Source organism: Acomys russatus, chromosome 10, assembly GCF_903995435.1.
Source record: "Acomys russatus chromosome 10, mAcoRus1.1, whole genome shotgun sequence".
Taxonomy (NCBI): Eukaryota; Metazoa; Chordata; class Mammalia; order Rodentia; family Muridae; genus Acomys; species Acomys russatus.
The window spans coordinates 54,474,263-54,491,616 of NC_067146.1; positions in this window are offsets into that span (position 1 = coordinate 54,474,263).

Here is a 17,354-nt window from a genome sequence, read left to right on the forward strand (position 1 = left end):
TATACATTTAGAATTGTATAATGCTTGTGAGAAATTATATGTTTTCAGATCAAAAGAACTGGACACTGACGTTGGATCAGACCTGACAGGATTCATTCCTCTCAGCATGCTGGACACTGACATTCTGCATCCTTCATATTCTAGGACCAAGTGCTTCAGTTGCTGTTCCTCATTAGAACAAGACAGCTCCCAGGATGATGTTTTTGATGTATTCTTGTATTTAATTTGTGAGTACTTTTTGAGTATTTTTGCATCAATGTTCATGAGGGAGTTTGGTCTGAAATTTTCTTTCTTGGTTGAATCTTTGTGTGGTTTGACTATAGATTCATAGAATGAGTTCGGCAATGTTCCTTCTGTTTCTATTTTGTGGAATAGTTTGAGGAGTATTGGCATTATCTCTTCTTTGAAAGTCTGGTAGAATTCTGCACTGAAAGCATCTGGCTCTGGGCTTTTTGTTTTGTTTGGGAGACTTTTAATGACTTTTTCCTATTTCCTTAGGGGTTAGAAGGCTATTTAGATTGTTAACCTGGTCTTGATTTAACTTTGATAAATGGAAAATATCAATAAAAATCATCATTTTGTTTAGATTTTTCAGTTTTGTGGAGTATAGTCATTTGAAATAAGACCTCATGATTCTTTAGATTTCATTGGTGTCTGTTGTTATGTCCCCCATTTTTATTTCTGATTTTGTTAATTTGGATATTCTCTCTCTTCTTCTTGGTTAGTTTAGTTAAGGTTTTGTCTATCTTGTTCATTTTCTCAAAGAACCAGCTTTTAGTTTTGTTGATTCTTTGTATTGTTCTATTTGTTTCTAATTTATTGATTTCAGCCCTGACATTGATTATTTCCTGCTGTCTAGTCCTCTTTGGTGTGTTTGCTTCTTTTTGCTCTATGGTTTTTGGAGTGTTTGTTAAGTTGCTAGTGTGTGATTTCTCCAGCTTCTTTATGAAATGCTTAGTGCTCTGCTTTCATCATGTCACAAAAGTTGGGTATGTTGTATATTCATTTCAATTGAATTCCAGAAAGTCTTTAATTAATTTCTTCTTTGACACAGTGGTGATTGAGTAGAGAGTTGTTCAGTTTCCATGAGTTTGTGGGTTTTCTATTGTTGTTGAGGTCCAGCTTTAATTCATGGTGGTCTGATAAAATACAAGGGGTTATTTGAATCTTCTTATATCTGTTGAGGCGTGCTTTGTGACTGAGTATATGGTCAATTTTGGAGAAGGTTCCATGTAGTGCCAAGAAGAAGGTATACTCTTTTGTGTTTGTGTGAAATGTTCTGTAGATATCTTTTAGGTCCATTTGATTAATGACATCTGTTAGTTTCATTACTTCTCTGTTTAGTTTCTGTCTCAATGATCTGTTCAGTGGTGGCAGTGGGGCATTGAAGTCTCCCACTATTAATGTGTGGGTTTCAATATATGATTTAGGCTTTAGTAAAGTTTCTTTCACGAATGTTGGTGCCCTTGAATTTGGAGCATAGATGTTCAGAATTGAGATGTCATATTGTTGGGTTTTTCCTTTGATGAGTATGAAGTGCCCTTCCCCATCTCTTTTGATTGCTTTTGCTTGAAAGTCTATCCTGTTAAATATCACAATCTCCTGCTTGTTTCTTGGATCCGTTTGCTTGGAAAACCTTTTTCTAGCCTTTTACTACGAGGTAATGTCTATCTTTGTTGTTCAGGTGGGTTTCTTGTCTGCAGCAGAATGATACATCCTATTTTCTCCTCCATTCTGTTAGCCTGGGCCTTTTTATTAGGGTATTGAGTCAATTGAGGTTGAGAGATGTTAATGACCAATGATTGTTGTTAATTCCTGTTATTTTGATGGTGGTTGTGGTAGTGTGTGCATGAGCGTGCGTGCATGCGTGTGTGTGTGTGTGTGTGTGTGTGTGTGTGTGTGTGTGTGTGTGTGTTTCCCTTCTTTTGTTTTTGCTTGTTTCCTGGGTTCTCTTGAGGTGTAATATCCTTGTGTTGGAGTTCTCCTAGTACCCTGTAAAGGGCTGGAGTAGTGGAAATATAGTGTTTATATTTGTTCTGACATGGAATATCTTGTTTTCTCTATTTATGGTGATGGATATAGTATTCTGGACTGGCATCTGTGATCTCTTAGAGGTTGCTATCTGCCCAGACTTTTCTGGTTTTCCATGTCTCCATTGAGAAGTCTGGTTTAATTCTAATAGGTCTGACTTTAAACGTTATTTGGTCCTTATCCCTTGTGACTTTTAATATTTGTTCTTTATTCTCTACATTTAGTGTTTTGATTATTATGTAGAGGGAGGATTTTCTTTTTTGGTCCACTCTGTGTGGTGTTCTGTAAGCTTCTTGTATGTTATAGGCAACTCTTTAAGTCAGGGAAGTTTTCTTCTCTGATTTTGTTGAAGATGTTTTCTGGGCATTTGAGCTGGGAATCTTCTCCTTCTTTTATTCCTATTATTCTTAGGTTTGGTCTTCTCATGTGTCCCAAATATCCTGGGTGTTTTTTGTTAGAGACATTTTAGATTTAGCATTTTCTTTGACTGATGTATTGTTTTCTTCTATTGTATCTTCTACACCTGAGATACTCTCTTCCATATTTTGTACTCTGTTGGTGATGCTTATGTCTGTAGTTCCTGTTCTCTTTCCTATGTTTACCATCTCTAGGATTAACTCCGTTTGTGTTTTCTTTACTGCTTCTACTTTCTCTTTCAGATCTTGAACAGTTTTATTTATTTCCTTCACCTATTTGATTGTATTTTCCTGCATTTCTTTGATGGATTTATTCACTTCCCATTTAAAGCCCTCTTTCATCTTCATAAAATTAGATTTAAGGTCATTTCCCTCTGCTTCAGGTGTGTTAGGATATCCAGAGCTTGGGTAGCTGAGTTCTGGGGTACTGTATTGCCCTGAGTTTATTTGTTTGTTTGTTTTTGATTATTTGTTTGTTTTATATTTTTTCAAGGCAGGGTTTCTCATTTTGCAGACTAGACTGTCCTTGAACTCACAGAGATCTGCCTGCCTCTGCCTCCCAAGTGCTGGGATTAAATGTATGCTCCACCACACATGGCTGTCCTGGTTTTTGTTGAGTGTGTTCTTATGGATGTCCCTGGTGTTGGCAGGCTTGGAGGTTGCAAATAGTCCTTGATGGCTGTTACTTCCGGTAGTTTCTGATGGCTGCCTTCTCTGAGACTGCAGGCAGAGCTGGGACCAGGCACTGGTGCAAGGAGAGTATGGGGCTAACTTCACTGCTGCTGGTAGTCTCCAATGGCTTTTGTATCTGGGACTGCAAGCAAAGCTGGGGTCTGGGAACTGGGATGCAAGGAGCATGGAACAGACCTCACTGTTCATCCAGCCTGATTTCTTACAGAACCCAGGACAGCCATCCCAGGGGTGGTGCCATCCACAATGGCTTGGCTCCTCCCACATCAGAAACTGCCTCATATGCTTGCATACAGCTTAATCTTATATGAGCGTTTTCTAAACGGAGACTTCCCCCTTTCTGATTACTATAGCTTGTGTCAAGTGGACATCAAATTCACCAGAACACAACTCTTGGTTTCCTAGGACAGAGCCTGGAAGTCTTGACTAACTGTTGGGTGGGTCATTTCTGGGGTCGTGGGACCATTCCAGCGCTAACTATAGGAGGAGCTCAGCTGCGTAGGATAGCTATTGATAATTGGTTTGCACATATGGTAGCAAAGAGGATAAGTCTTAGTTGTTGCTATGTCTATGCCTTGTTGCTCTCACTCTAAGTTAACCTTGGCACCTTCTGTGACATAGATGTACGATGGTGCCACAGTGAGGTGCTTCTGAAGCTTTCCTGCCCATTTCGTGGCAGCCCACTGTTGGATTTCTAGCTCAGTTCACAGGTACTAAAGACCTCATTAGTGTACAGTGTTTCTCATTGTGAAAGCAGCTTTCCTTCAGGCAGTCATTAACCATCCCTGTCAGAGGCCACCTCTCATGCCAGCTGGCTACCAATCTCAGAGGGCTCTTGGGCCATTTCTCACCAGGCACAACATCTGCTCGTCCTGTTGCCTCCTCTGCCTCAGGAAGCAGCAGGAGAGTGGGGTCCTCTTATCCTTTGGCTCTGAGCTGCTTCCGTGGCTCAGAGCTAATATAAACCTGACCTTACCCTTCCCTCTGCAGCTGGAAACAAGGGAACAATGGCAGGGTAGAGGCTTTCCAAGGCACTGGGCCTTCCAGCGGGGGCTCTTCACAAAGGCAAAGCGCCTCAGCTCACATCAGCAAGAATGAACAGAGGAAAGGCGAGGCAGGCCCTGCCCTCTGTGCTTGGTGGAGATCAAGGGGTTCCTTTCCTCCCTGATCTAGGAGGGAATTCTTCCTGCACTTGAGCACATCAGTGCTAGTTTCATTGCATCACTGTGATGGAACACTAAGGGGTGCCTTGGAGGCAAGGGTGGGGTGGGGGTGTGAGGAGGAAGGGTGGTGGCGGGAGGGGTGACAGGGGGTGGGGGGAGCAGAGGCCTTATATGGCTTGTGCTCCAGGTCACTGAAGCAAGGGAGGAAGGAACTCCAGCAGGAACCTGAGGCAGAAACCATGGAGGGATCCTGCTTGGTGGCTGCAGGGGGTGGGTGGGGTGGGGTTGGGAGCGGTGTGAGCATGGGTAGACTGGGTGCTAGAAGGAGCTCAGCTGCCTATGTTCTGAAGGATGATTGGGTTGCTCACATGGTAAGGAAGCAGATAAGGCTTAGATGTTGCAGCATATATGTTTTGTTGTTGATGTCACTCTACATACGCCTTGGTACCAACTTAGCATTTTAAAACGTCCACCTACAGGTGAATTCTGGATTCAGTCTATTGGAGAGCTATTCTATAATAAGGTGTCACTGATGTGGTCCCATATGGACAAATTTTCAATACAGGCTATATGGAAGCACAAAGAATCCTTATTTAATGTGAACTAGAACCTGGCCCTTGGGTGCCTAGGACAGAACCTGGAGCCCTAGGCTGAACACGGGGTGTGGAACTTCTAGGGTGACGGCCACACTGACTGAACTATAGGGTCTCGTGAGTCTCCTCACAGGCTCACGTGTAAAAAGAATTTTTCTCTTACAGGTCAGGGAGGAAAGGAAAAGTGATCTCTGCCAAGCATGGAGCGCAGACAGGGCCGGCCTTGCTGCTCTGTTCTTTCTTGCTGACATGTGGCACTCTGCCTGTGTCCAGCAGCGTCTTGCTGGAAGGCTGAATGCCCCAGCTCAGCTAGCCCTTTTATACATCCCAGGACCTCCTGCCTCGGGATGGTGCCGCCAGTGTGCTGGGTCCTCCGGCTTCACTGGACAGTCAAGACAGTTCCCACACCCACGCCACAGGCCAGTTTGATCTAGGCAGTTCCCCAACAGATGCTGTCCTCTGAGGTGACTCCAAGCTGGGTCAAGGTGGTATTGCAGGTTGGTAAGTACACTCACTGTCTTTGCTTCTCCTCTAGTTATTTGTTTTCAAATATCCAACAAACAAAATTGCTAATCCCATCTGGCCCCTCCCCCAAATAGTATGTTGACCTCTGACCTAGAATTGTCATGAACATAATTTTTTCAATTCTGAATCTGTTACAGTGTGACCCAAGGTAAGCCAAAGACTTGGGGATTTTTTTTTTTTTTTACTATTTATTTAATCATTTATTTTGTTTTGTCTGGCAATCCTTCAGGGGACAAGCTGTCATTTTGATCTTATAGGGTCCACATGAAACTCAATGACAATAGTAAATTGGATAGAATGTTAAAAATAACTTATAAATATTGTGATTAATGTTGTAGTTCATATTCCCTAACCCACCAAAAAGAAAGTGAATGTTGGTATTCATAAATCATCGGAATGATTTATTCATTTTTGTGATTAACTTAGCATTCTGACAGTCAGGAGCCTGCATGGGAGACAGAATGAGAAAACATAACCAAATAATTTATCATCCAAACCCGGGTGAAAGAGGTAGAGGCTGTTAATCATGGCGTAGGAGAGAAGAAGTGGGGCAAACGCAAGCTAACAGAGTGTCCCAGATGGGCCCGGCTTACCTTATCTCTAGTTGGCCATCCCACCTCAGAGACAACTCTCTGAGCAGACACGTTAATTGGCTTCTCTGACTAGCTACCTTGGAATCTAAGGAGACTATGTGTGGTGATGGGGTCTGTGGCAAGGAAACTGCAGGAGCAATGAGCAGATGGGCATGAGAGAACATTCTAGAGCAGGGTACAGTCTTCCTGTGTGTAAACCCATACAGGCCCTCAAAGGAGTGGAAAATATGCAGATTGGGATTTAGGGATCAAGACCTGGGCAGGACTGATTCCTCCTGAGGCCTTACTCTGGCTGAACACTGTGTCTCCCACAGTTCCTCCTTTGTTGGAGTCTGTGTCCTAATCTTGTCCTATAAGGACCCCAGTTTGGTTTAACCATTTGAGTGATCTTATCTCTGAGGACAACCAACCTCGGGACTGCTTAGACTTTAACATACAGGTGTTGTGGAGCACAATTTGGTCCCCGGTGCAGCTTACTTCACACACTTGATCAGGTGCATTCCCTCTTCATCCCTGCCCTCCCTGGTGTGGCCCCTGTCTTTCATGGGCCTTCAGGACTTTGAGCAGCTTCCACTGACAGAGGCAAAGCCAGGGGCATGGGGGCATGGAACAGCCGCACACACACCAACCAAGAGTATCTGCACCCTGAAGTGGAGATCTGTGTGCCCCCCTCACCCTTGCACACACACCATGGGCTGAGCTGATACGGAGGGCTTGGCGTGCAGCCTTGTTGCTATTCCTGCTCAGAGGCTGATGGAAGTTCTTTGCTAATGAGGTTTCTGCCTGTGATGGAAGCACTGCTTATAGAACTGCTGGAGATAAAGAACACCCTCCTGTATAGCAGGGGCCCCGCCCCCTAGCCTCCCCCAAAGGGGAGTTGTTAGGGTAAAGAACTTGTTGGCTCACAAGCTATGTTATGGGCCCACCACCCTGTCTGTGGGACTGCCAGACAGTGAGGGAAAGTGATATACAAAACATTGTCCTGGTCCCAGCAGCAATCTCAGGGCCAGGAAAGCCAACTAACAGACCTGGGGAGACAGGCTGACAGCAAAGGCAAGCTGCAGTAACCTGAACTAAAGCTACAACCAACGTGCCCCTGGGCTCAGTGTCTCCTCTAATCCTACAAGTGCGGTGTTATTCAGCAGAACCTGGAGGCTCTGCCCAAGGCCATGCTTCTGGGAACCTGTCCTTTTCTAAGCAGCCACTGCCAGCGCTTTCAGATGAAAAGGGCCAATAAACTAATGGAGACATTGCTCTGATTTAGTAACCAATGACCAAGGCACTATAAGCAACCACAGCAACATGGCTGAGCTGGGCACCAAAGCCGCCACTCGAGAACCCCTTCAGCCTGGCCCCTTGGTGCTCTCTGTGATTCTCAAGTATGGTCTCTGACTTTCAGAACCCTGCAATTCAGTTCCTCTCCCACGGAATGAAACTAGAAGCTTCTTCCTGTTTCCTGGTTTCCATGTGGCATTGGCTTTTGCTCACAGTGATCATCAAAGCTTGGTTTTGCCATGGAGGGCAATGCCTCTGGCTCTGAGGACACCCACAGCCAGAATGAGGTGAAGCACAAGGTCTGACTTCAGTGCTTCCCACAAACAATAGAAGCACCTAAGGGTATGCTGTGAGTTACCTCATCGGCTCTGGGCACCTCCATGGCCCAATGGGGGCCTAAAGGGTATGGGACTCACAAGCCATCCTGGTCAGGGTGAACGAGTGGGCTTCCAATGTCAGCTCCCCTCTGCCTACTGTTCATTGGCGTGCCAGCTCAGTGGCAGTCATTAATCTCAGGCATCAAAATTGAATAAAGCAAGAGAGAATGGAACATCCGTGACAGATATCCAGCTAGTGGCTGACTGAGCATTTGAAGGAAGCATGTTGCATGTCAGCTAGTGTTTTCAGAGCTTCTAACAAGAACAAACAAACAAGCAAACAAACAAACCAAAAAAACCCACACAAAACAACAACAACAACCACAACAAAAAAGGAAAAGGAGCTTTCTGAACCAGCTTTGAGACTGGCACATTCCCAGTGACAGTGGAGGGATCCTGGTGTAAACCACCTTCAGGCTACTGTTGGAAGAAGGTTCACCCTGTCAGAGTCTGGTATCAACCCCAGAGATCAGCTCACTTTTCTCTGGGAGAGAGTCAGTCCCAGAATATTCCTCAGGAAAGATAGCTAGCCCCACTCCCTGTCATAGTTAGCATGACTGTCCTCTTGAAATAGCCTGAGGCATCTGAGGAGAACTTTTCCTTATGGAACAACCTAGATCAGATTAGCCTGTAGGCATGGCTATGGGGCATTGTCCTGACTGATCATAGATGTAGGAAGACACACTATGGGCAGCACCATTTCAATGCTAGTGGTCCTGGGCTGGATGAGAAAGCTAAGTGAGCATGAGCCAGAGAGTGAGCCAGCAAGCAGCAACCCTCCATGTCTTTTTCTTCAGGTTCCCGTCTTAACTTCCCTCGGTGATGAACTGTGACCTGGAAGTATAAGCTAAAGAAATCCTTTCCTCTCCAAGTGGCTTCTGGTCAGAGTGTTTTATCAAAGCAACAGAAGGGAAACTAGAAGATTGTGGCACAGAGTTGGGCTGGTAGGGACTCGAGTTCAGAAACAAAAGCTTGAAAGACAGTTGCTTTCTGCACACCCTCCGTATACTGTCATGATGAGCAAAGGCACAAACTTAGGAGGGTACGCAGGTCCGAAGCAGAGAAGGAGAAAGCCCTAGTTCATGGCCCAAGCCACCCTGCAACTGCCCCAGCTTTCTGTGGAGATTGAGTGGTATTTATCACAGAAGGTGACAGGTTGGTTGGCCAGGGTCCATGGCCTTTGGAAAGAAAAAGGAAGTATCCACGGCTGTCAAAAAGAGAATGGGCATCTGGGCACGGTAACGCATGCCTTTAATCCCAGCACTAGGGAGGCAGAGGCAGGTGGATAGCTGTGAGTTCAAGGCCAGCCTGATCTACAAAGTGAAACCCTGGCTCAGAAAACTAGAGAGGGAGGGGGATGGGCATGACACAAATCCCCAAATGAAAGATGTAAGCATGTTTGACAGAGGGGCAGGAGCTCAGGATATAGGTTAGGACATGAAGCCACAAGATCGGAGAGACCCTGTGGGACCTGCACCAGGTGAGTGTATGGATTTGGCATCCTTAACTGGAGGAGGTGAGGCAGGGACCAGTGCTGGAGCTGTCCCTGTTGTATCTGGCATATCCTGCTGCCCACGCCACAGCTTGAAGCCTCTTTTCCAGCTTGTTTTGCAAAGTGATGTACTGACCGCCACCTGTGAGTCCATCTGTGCTCTGCAAAGAGCAGAAGCCTCTGCCATCACTCCCATCCACACAGGTGTGCAGGTCCCAGTCTAGCCCAAGGCTGGCATCAGAAGACTTTCCATGGGGGCAGGGCTGCCACAGGCCAGATAGGCAGGGTCTGGCAGTGGCTTCCATTGTGCTCCTTGCCACGCACAGCTATACACAAACACTAAAGCACGGTGTATCAAACACATGCCATGCGCATATCAGCCAATAAAGCATTTGCCTTGCAAGAGTGAGGACCAGAGTTCAATCCCTAGGAATCATGTAACAAGCCAGGCATGGTGGCCCCTGCTTATTAATCCCAGCACTGGAGAAGCAGAGGCTACTGCGTCTCTGGGGCTTCCCAACGAGGCAGCCTAGCCTGGTAGGTGAGTCCTAAGCCAGTGCGATCCTGTCTCAACAAACAAGTGCAGTACCTAAGAGATGACACCTTACTTTACCTTCTAACCTCCACATATATCTACACTCCTCCCCTCCTCACACACATACACACAAAAGAAATGAGTGTGTGGGCTGCCATTCTGAATTGCAAATCTGGGTGGATCTCTCTGACAGTGTTGGTTCTGTGTGCGCAAATGGGTCAGAAAACCAGCTGTGTGAGTGTCTGAAACTTGGCACCTTTAGTCTTAGACTGCAGGAGTTAGGTACCATGATGGCTATTCAAGTGTAGGACATAATAGGTTTGGCTGAGAAGGAAGGGAGGTTGGATCCTCCACTACTGGAGGCTCCTGGAAACAGAGGGAGGAGCCTTTGCTGGCTGAGGGAGGAGCCAGCAAAGGCAGCCATTTCCTTCTTTCTCTTTGGGAGTTTAGAATGAGATACTTGCTGAGATCTGACAGTATGAGTTGGCAGACTTGCTCTTTCCAAGACCTTGATGTTGTCACAGCAACACTATCTACCAGACTGAGTTCTGTAAGCACCCCCCCTAAGTTTTACTCCTGTGCCACGTTTGCTTGGGGCTCATAGATGTGAGCTTTTGTTTTGACTGAAGCACAGAGTGAAGTTGAGGCCAGATGCTTGGACCGAGTAGGTTACATGCTGAAAGCAACACTCTCATACCATCACCCCCCCCCCCGAATTGAGGAACTAGCTGGAGAATACTGTTAGCTGCTCATGTGTGGCAGCGGGAGACACACACCTGCACACCCGCACACACATCTGGGTTCACAGCTGCACTCTGTTGCTTACGACCTATGTGAAAATTCAGGTGACTTTCCTGTGTGTAAAGTGGCATTAGTTAATTGTGTGAAAGCCGATATATACACACGTTGAGATGATGCATGCAAAGCTTCTAGAACAGTCCTTAGCACTAAGTGATTCGATAGATTTTAATGATGATAGCAGTTTTTATTTCCAAAGCCAGTGATGCCTGGATCCAAACCAGAGTTTTTCCAGTGATGAAATATCATGCCCTGTTGGAGGAAGGATACTGTTTTAATACCTTCACTCCCCTCAAAACACATCCAAAATCCACACTTTTTTGGGACAGGGGTCTCTCCTCTGAGCATATCTGTGACCTCACTAAAACACCATGTCTTTGGGGTCTCAAGGGCTTTTGGAAGATTTTCTTATCAGAAAACACACAGACTGTGCTGTCCACATGCAAATGCACACACTTGCACCTACACACACACACACACACACACATACACACACACACACACACGCACACACACGTACACATGTACATTCATGAGCGCACGCATCAGTTGGCAACCAAGATTCATGATCCCTTCTGAGGTGTTTCACGGGCACGTGCTGACAATGAACATGGCTTGATGGCGTATAAGGCCTTTTCTGCGTGCTCTCTTACTGACTCCTTTTAACACACTGGGGACGATGCTCTGGAGAGATAACTGTTGATCAAGTGGTTGCCTTGCCAGAGCGGGGGCCTGAAGTGTGGTCTCCAGAACCTACATGTCAACTGTGGGAGTGACATGTACACCAGTACTCTCCAGAGAGGCAGAGAAGGGTGCATGGGCTATCTGGGGCTGCCTGGCCAGATAGCCTAGCCTGGTCAGTGTGTTCCTGGTTTAGTGAGAGATTCTGTCTTAAAAAATAAGGTGAGTGGTGCCTGAGAAACAGCACCCAAGGTTGTCTTGTGGCCTCCACATGCAAGTATACATGCATGTACTGGCATATACATGCCCGCACACATATATACATAGAGACAGAGACAGAGAGACAGAGACAGAAAGACAGACAGATATACACACACACACACACACACACACACACACACACACAGAGAGAGAGAGAGAGAGAGAGAGAGAGAGAGAGAGAGAGAGAGAGAGAGAGAGAGAGAGAGAGTAAATACATTGGCTGCTGCGTGGGGCTACCACTATGAAGACTCTGCTGTGTGTGGAAGGCAGGGCCGCATGGAGTTGATCTCCCTTCCCAGACTCTGTTCTTCAGAGTCAGAGACTTGAGCCTCTGCAGGTCATCAATCTAAGTCACTCCTGGTGGCATCTCCTCACCCTCCCACATATCATGTAGCACGCCCTCAGAAAGTGACAGTCAGATCTGTTGGGCTGTCTCCTAGGGTGGCTGATGTTTTATTCAGACCTTGTAGGCCTGGATGCTAAATGTCTTTTGGCAAGAGCATGAAGTGATGGATACTATGTGTGCCCACCTTCTAGCTCATGAGCATGAGCAGCTGTAGGAGCTGACGTGGTTGGAGGGTTCCTTCACAAGACAGAAAGGATAGTAATGCAAACCCAGGGCCATGTCCTCAGTTCAAAGGTAAAAATGAACCTCATATTAGTGAAGGTTTCCTGGAGAAAGAACTAACAGATTCTCTCTGACAGGTAAAGGATGCTTGATGTACGGAATTATCTCTTGCAGTTTCAGGGTCTGAGAAGTTTCAAGATCTGAGCTGGCAAGCAGGAGACCCTTGAGGAAGGACAGTGTATATCAAGGCAAGTTCAGATGCCTGAGAACAGTAGAGTTGCTGGTTCTCATCTGAAGGCCACTGGGTGCATGACCCAGGAAGGACCAAGCTTCTGGTCAAGACCAGCAGCGATGGAAGTCCCAGATCCCAGTTCAATCAGGGATTGAATGCGCTCAGAAGAGTCAGCCCCATGGTTCTATTTAGGGCTGCTTCTGGAGGAAAAGGCTTACCTACATCAGGGAGAGATGCTACCTGGCTGAGTCTGCCAACTAAAATGTTAATCTTATCAGGTAACATCCTCACACATACCCAGAATCATATTTGGCCAGAATGATAAAGTTGGGTTTTGTGGTCCAGTCAAGCTGGCACACAACATTATTCTGTTAGCCTTCTCCTTTCCTTGCTCTTATTTACCTAATCTCATGTCAAGATTCTCTTTGGATATACCATCTACCCATTGGGTCAGTTGCTTTAGGTAGGGAGACAGGGGACTATTGTTGGCAGGTGGGTCACTATGACTTATTGCCCCAGAAAAATTCTGTGAAATGAGTTTTCCATAGATGAAGGGTCTTAGAAGAGGCACTGTGGTTAAGATTTTGTACAAGAACTTTTGTTTGTTTGTTTGAGAGATACATATTTGCATATAATGTGTTTTGATCAAGTCTATAGGACATTTCTTAGTTAGTGATTGATGGAGGAGGGCCCAGCACATTGCAGGTGATGTCATCCCTGGGCTGGTGGTCCTGCATTCTATAAAAATATCAGGCTGGGCAAGCCATGGGGAGCAACCCAGCAAGAGACACTCCTCCACGGCCTCTGCGTCAGCTCCTGCCTTCAGGTTCCTGCCTGTTTGAGTTCCTGCCCTGACTTTCTTCAGTGATATAGAAGTGTAAGTCAAATCAACCCTTTCCCCACCAACTTGGTTTTTGGTCATGCAGTTTCGTCACAGCAATAGAAATCCTAACTAAGACAGCAGCTTTTTGGCTCAGTGACAAAATTCCTGATATAACCAACCAAGGGGAAGAAAAGCTTAGTTAGTTTTGGGAGTCTAGAGGTTTCAAACCAGAGTCAGCTGACTGCATTCCTGTGGACCAAGATTGGACATGATGCTCATGTCATGACAGCCAAGAAACAGAGAGATGCAGGGAGAGAGGAAGAGCAGTCACATGTTACTCCCTGCAGGCAACTCTGCAGTGATCTACTTTCTCCATCTAGGTTATAATTTCCAGCTTCTGCTAGCTCCCAACGATCCATTGAATGATGAGTCTGTGACTGGATTGAATCTTTGATTAGGTCAGGGCCCTCATGATCTGATCATCAAAAAAGAAAGCCCTAAAGATTCAGACTATAATAATGAAATATATATGCATATATAATTATATGGTGATATAATAATTTATATTATATATAATAGATAAGTATATATTATTATTATTACTATTTTTTAAAGGTTACAGGGCAAAGGGAGTGTTAATATCATTAGACTACATCCTGCTGGTTAGAAACTTTGAGTTCCTTGGGGGAGTTTGATCTTAGTTGTCAGGATTTCTCCAACCAGCAATCAGCAACTCAGCGAACAGCAATAAGAGCAGCAGCAGCAGCAGCAGCAGCAGCGGGGGGAACAACAGCTGATGCCTCTCTTGGGGCTCTGACATTTGTGTAACCTCTGAAGCATCCTCAGAATTCCACACATAAACTATTTTCAGCTGGCAAAATAGTGACCTTGCCAGAGCATGAGACAAATCACAGTCAGCTGCTATGGGCAATCTGGAGCAACTCCATATCCCACACCTGGGAGTAAAACAAAAATGTGTTCACATAACATTTCTGTGTTTTAAAGAAACCGGAAATCTCACCGTAAGTTTCTACAGCCATCTCCCATAGAGAGTGAGAAAGCCTGACCTACCTGTGACTTACATCCTGGCCTGGCAGGAAGAGTGTGCAACCTGGACTCATTATCTTCTGGCACCTTCTGGCCACAATGGCTGTGCCACCTCTACCTCCCTGACAGTGTAAGTGCTCCAGCAATTGCTGGGTACATATGTGGTCGATGGAGAAATGGTTGTTAGAACTCATTGCCGACTCCCATTTTTTTCTCCGCAGGTCTCAGTGCTTTTCCTAATAATTCCTGAGCCAGGATTGCTTCTATGCCATTAATTTCATACTCTGTACCTTTCTAACCACATAACTGCTATTATTACCCACCTGTGACTCCTAGGAGTAGGGCATTTATCAGAGGTCTCTTTTTGAGTAAATAACCAACTGAGAAATTTATATCTCCCAGGAGAGTGCAGAACTGGGGAGTCATCAATCATGGTTGAATGTGTGTGATTTAGGTAATCTCCCATAGACAGTACGTGGAGACAGAAAATAAGAAAAGGCTGTAGTGCTAGAAACTTTATCATCCATGTCCATGCAAGCAGGAGTGATATGGTGGCATGGGGCCAGCAAGGCGAGGCAGGAGCCAGGGTCTTAGGGATGCAGTGGGATGTCACTCAGCACTACCACCCCCATCAAAGTCACACAGACCTTGGTAGAGAGACTGTGCAAACGCCTGCTTCTCTACAGATGGGGTCCTTGGCTGTGAGAAAGAAGTACAGATGAGAGGCCAGGGATGGGAGCCAGAGAGAAGCAGGGGCTGTGGCTTTCCTGGCCAGGCATTCATTCTTGCATTACCTTCTGGGCTTTCCACAAGGCCTCAGCTCCTGATTGGCCCAAGTTGCCTTTCTTGTCACTAGTCATTGGATTTCTTCCTCATGGCCTTTTGCCTCTCCTAATGCTTTTTTTTTTTTTTTTTTTTTTCATGTTTTTATTTCTTCTTTGAGAATTTCATAGAATATATTTTGGTCCTATTTTCCCTTTCCACAACTCCCCCAGACCCTCCCCTACCTCAATACCCCTACCCACCTTTATATTCTTTCTCTTAAAACACACACACACACACACACACACACACACACACCACCACCACCACAACAACAACAAAACAAACAAACAAAAACCCCAAAAACATGGTGCATGATTCATGTTGTTGAACTGCAAGCATGCTCTGGGGTATGGTTAATATACCCCAGTGCCAGTCCATCTGCCATCAGATACAAATTACAAATATCTTTTTGGAGAGTGGTAGGACTTTGTTCACTTCTCCTGCATTCTGGGATTTTGTCTGGCTTGAGCTTGTGCAGTCTTGTACGGTCTGCCACAGTGTCTGAGTTCATATGTGCGTCTGCCCTGTTGCACCTGGAAGATGCTGTTTCCTTGAAATATGGTCACGGGTGAGACATCCTCATGGCTCCATGACTGATCCTTTGTGTTGCTTCTGCTCTGGCAGTTTCCTCTGGTGCTCTGTAGGCCTTAGTTCTGGGCCTCGGGTGTACTTTGTGCCACAATCGAGAAGGACAAAGGGAATAATCCAACACTCCAGGAAACTCTGCAGCATGAAGGGGAAAAAAAAAAGGATTGAGATAAGTGACAATGAGTGGAAACAGTAAGACAGGTGGGACGGGGACCCATCAGAGATAGCTATGAAAGCAAAGCCAGACCGTGCACAGCATGCATTACTTTTCTCAGTTCTAGAGTTCAATTAGAGAACATAAGTTAGACTTTAGGAGTTCGCATGAGAATGCTTCCAGGGAGGTGTTAATAATTCAGCGCCATGGTTCAAAGTAAAGGCGGAGGGGCCATACACCACTCCCAGCACAAAACTCAAGATAGGGAAGCCTGAAAGAAAGGGAAAGGGCCTGATGTTTAATGAGCACAACTCACAGAAAGATCAGAGGGAGGGAATAATCAATAAACAATCAATAAATGATCAATAGCCAAGGAGGTAGTAGCAAAATCTACCCAGGCTCCAATGAGATTGGGGTCTTTGATTTCAAGGAGGCACTCAAGGGTAAAGGGATAAGTGAAAATATATGCACCCCTGGATATGCGTGCATGGAGGATGGCTTAGTGCGGGACTAGGGAAAGCATCAAACAGGAAGCCGACAAATAACAAGGATCTCACAGGGGTGAGGCATCTCATCAGCCAGAAAGCAGAGAAGAAGCAGACTGAGGAACTTGTTGCGAAAATTACCTTCACCTAACATCTGCACCCAGAAAATGCTCCACTGTTCCCAAGAGCAAAATAGAGTCCCTTTCAGCTAAAACAAACAAAAAACAAATTTACCTTTTAAAGCCTTCTGGAAGAGATGCTTTATTTTAATTTCAATAAGACAGACATAAAAGTCATCAAAAGAGTAAAGCTAACCCCAAGGTCACAGAAAAAATCCTGGGGTGACAGCTTTGGTGCAGGTGGTAAAATTAGGTTAGGCAGACAGTGGTCTCAAAAGATGATGTGTTAAGACCTGGAAAAGGAGCAGAGTCCAATCAGAAAGTAAGAAAAAAGGATGCTATAAACAGGATTCGTATCATGTCTCACACTCGAAATACAGTACATTTGAAATTCCAGGAAAGCAGTGTACAAAAATTCACACTGTAGACATCAAATAAAATTTAAACGTCAGCATCAGGATGTTAGTCAAGTATTAGGAGAAGAAACTCATTCACTTTAATCCTTTTTTAATTAATTAATTATTATTATGTAGAGTGCTGCATATATACCTGCCCACCAGAAGAGGGCATCAGATCTCATTATAGATGGTTGTGAATCACCATGTGGTTGCTGGGAATTGAACTCAGGACCTCTAGTAGGAGCAGTCAGTGCCCCTAACCTCTGAGCCATCTCTCCAGCCCCTCACTTTGATCCTACATATAATGATTTTAAGGGAACGAATTGTGAAATTAGAATTTTATAAAAGAGAGTATCCTGGTTAACATTGACTGACAACTTAACATGACTTAGGATCACCTGAATAGAGATTCAGCTAAGTAACTGTCTTTATCAGGTAGGTCTCCAGACATGTCTGTGAGGGACTGTTTTAATTGATGTAGAAGGGCCCAGCCCACTGTCGGTACCACCATCCCTAGGCAGATGGTGCTGGACTGTATAAGAAAGCTAGCTAAGTGCAGGTCAGTGAGCTGGCCAGGACAGTGAGGCCCAAGCAGTTTCTCCATGGTTTCTGCTTCCAGTTCCTGCCTTGACTCCCATCAGTGATGGACTGTGACCTGGAAGTCAAATGAGTCAAGGGAGCCATA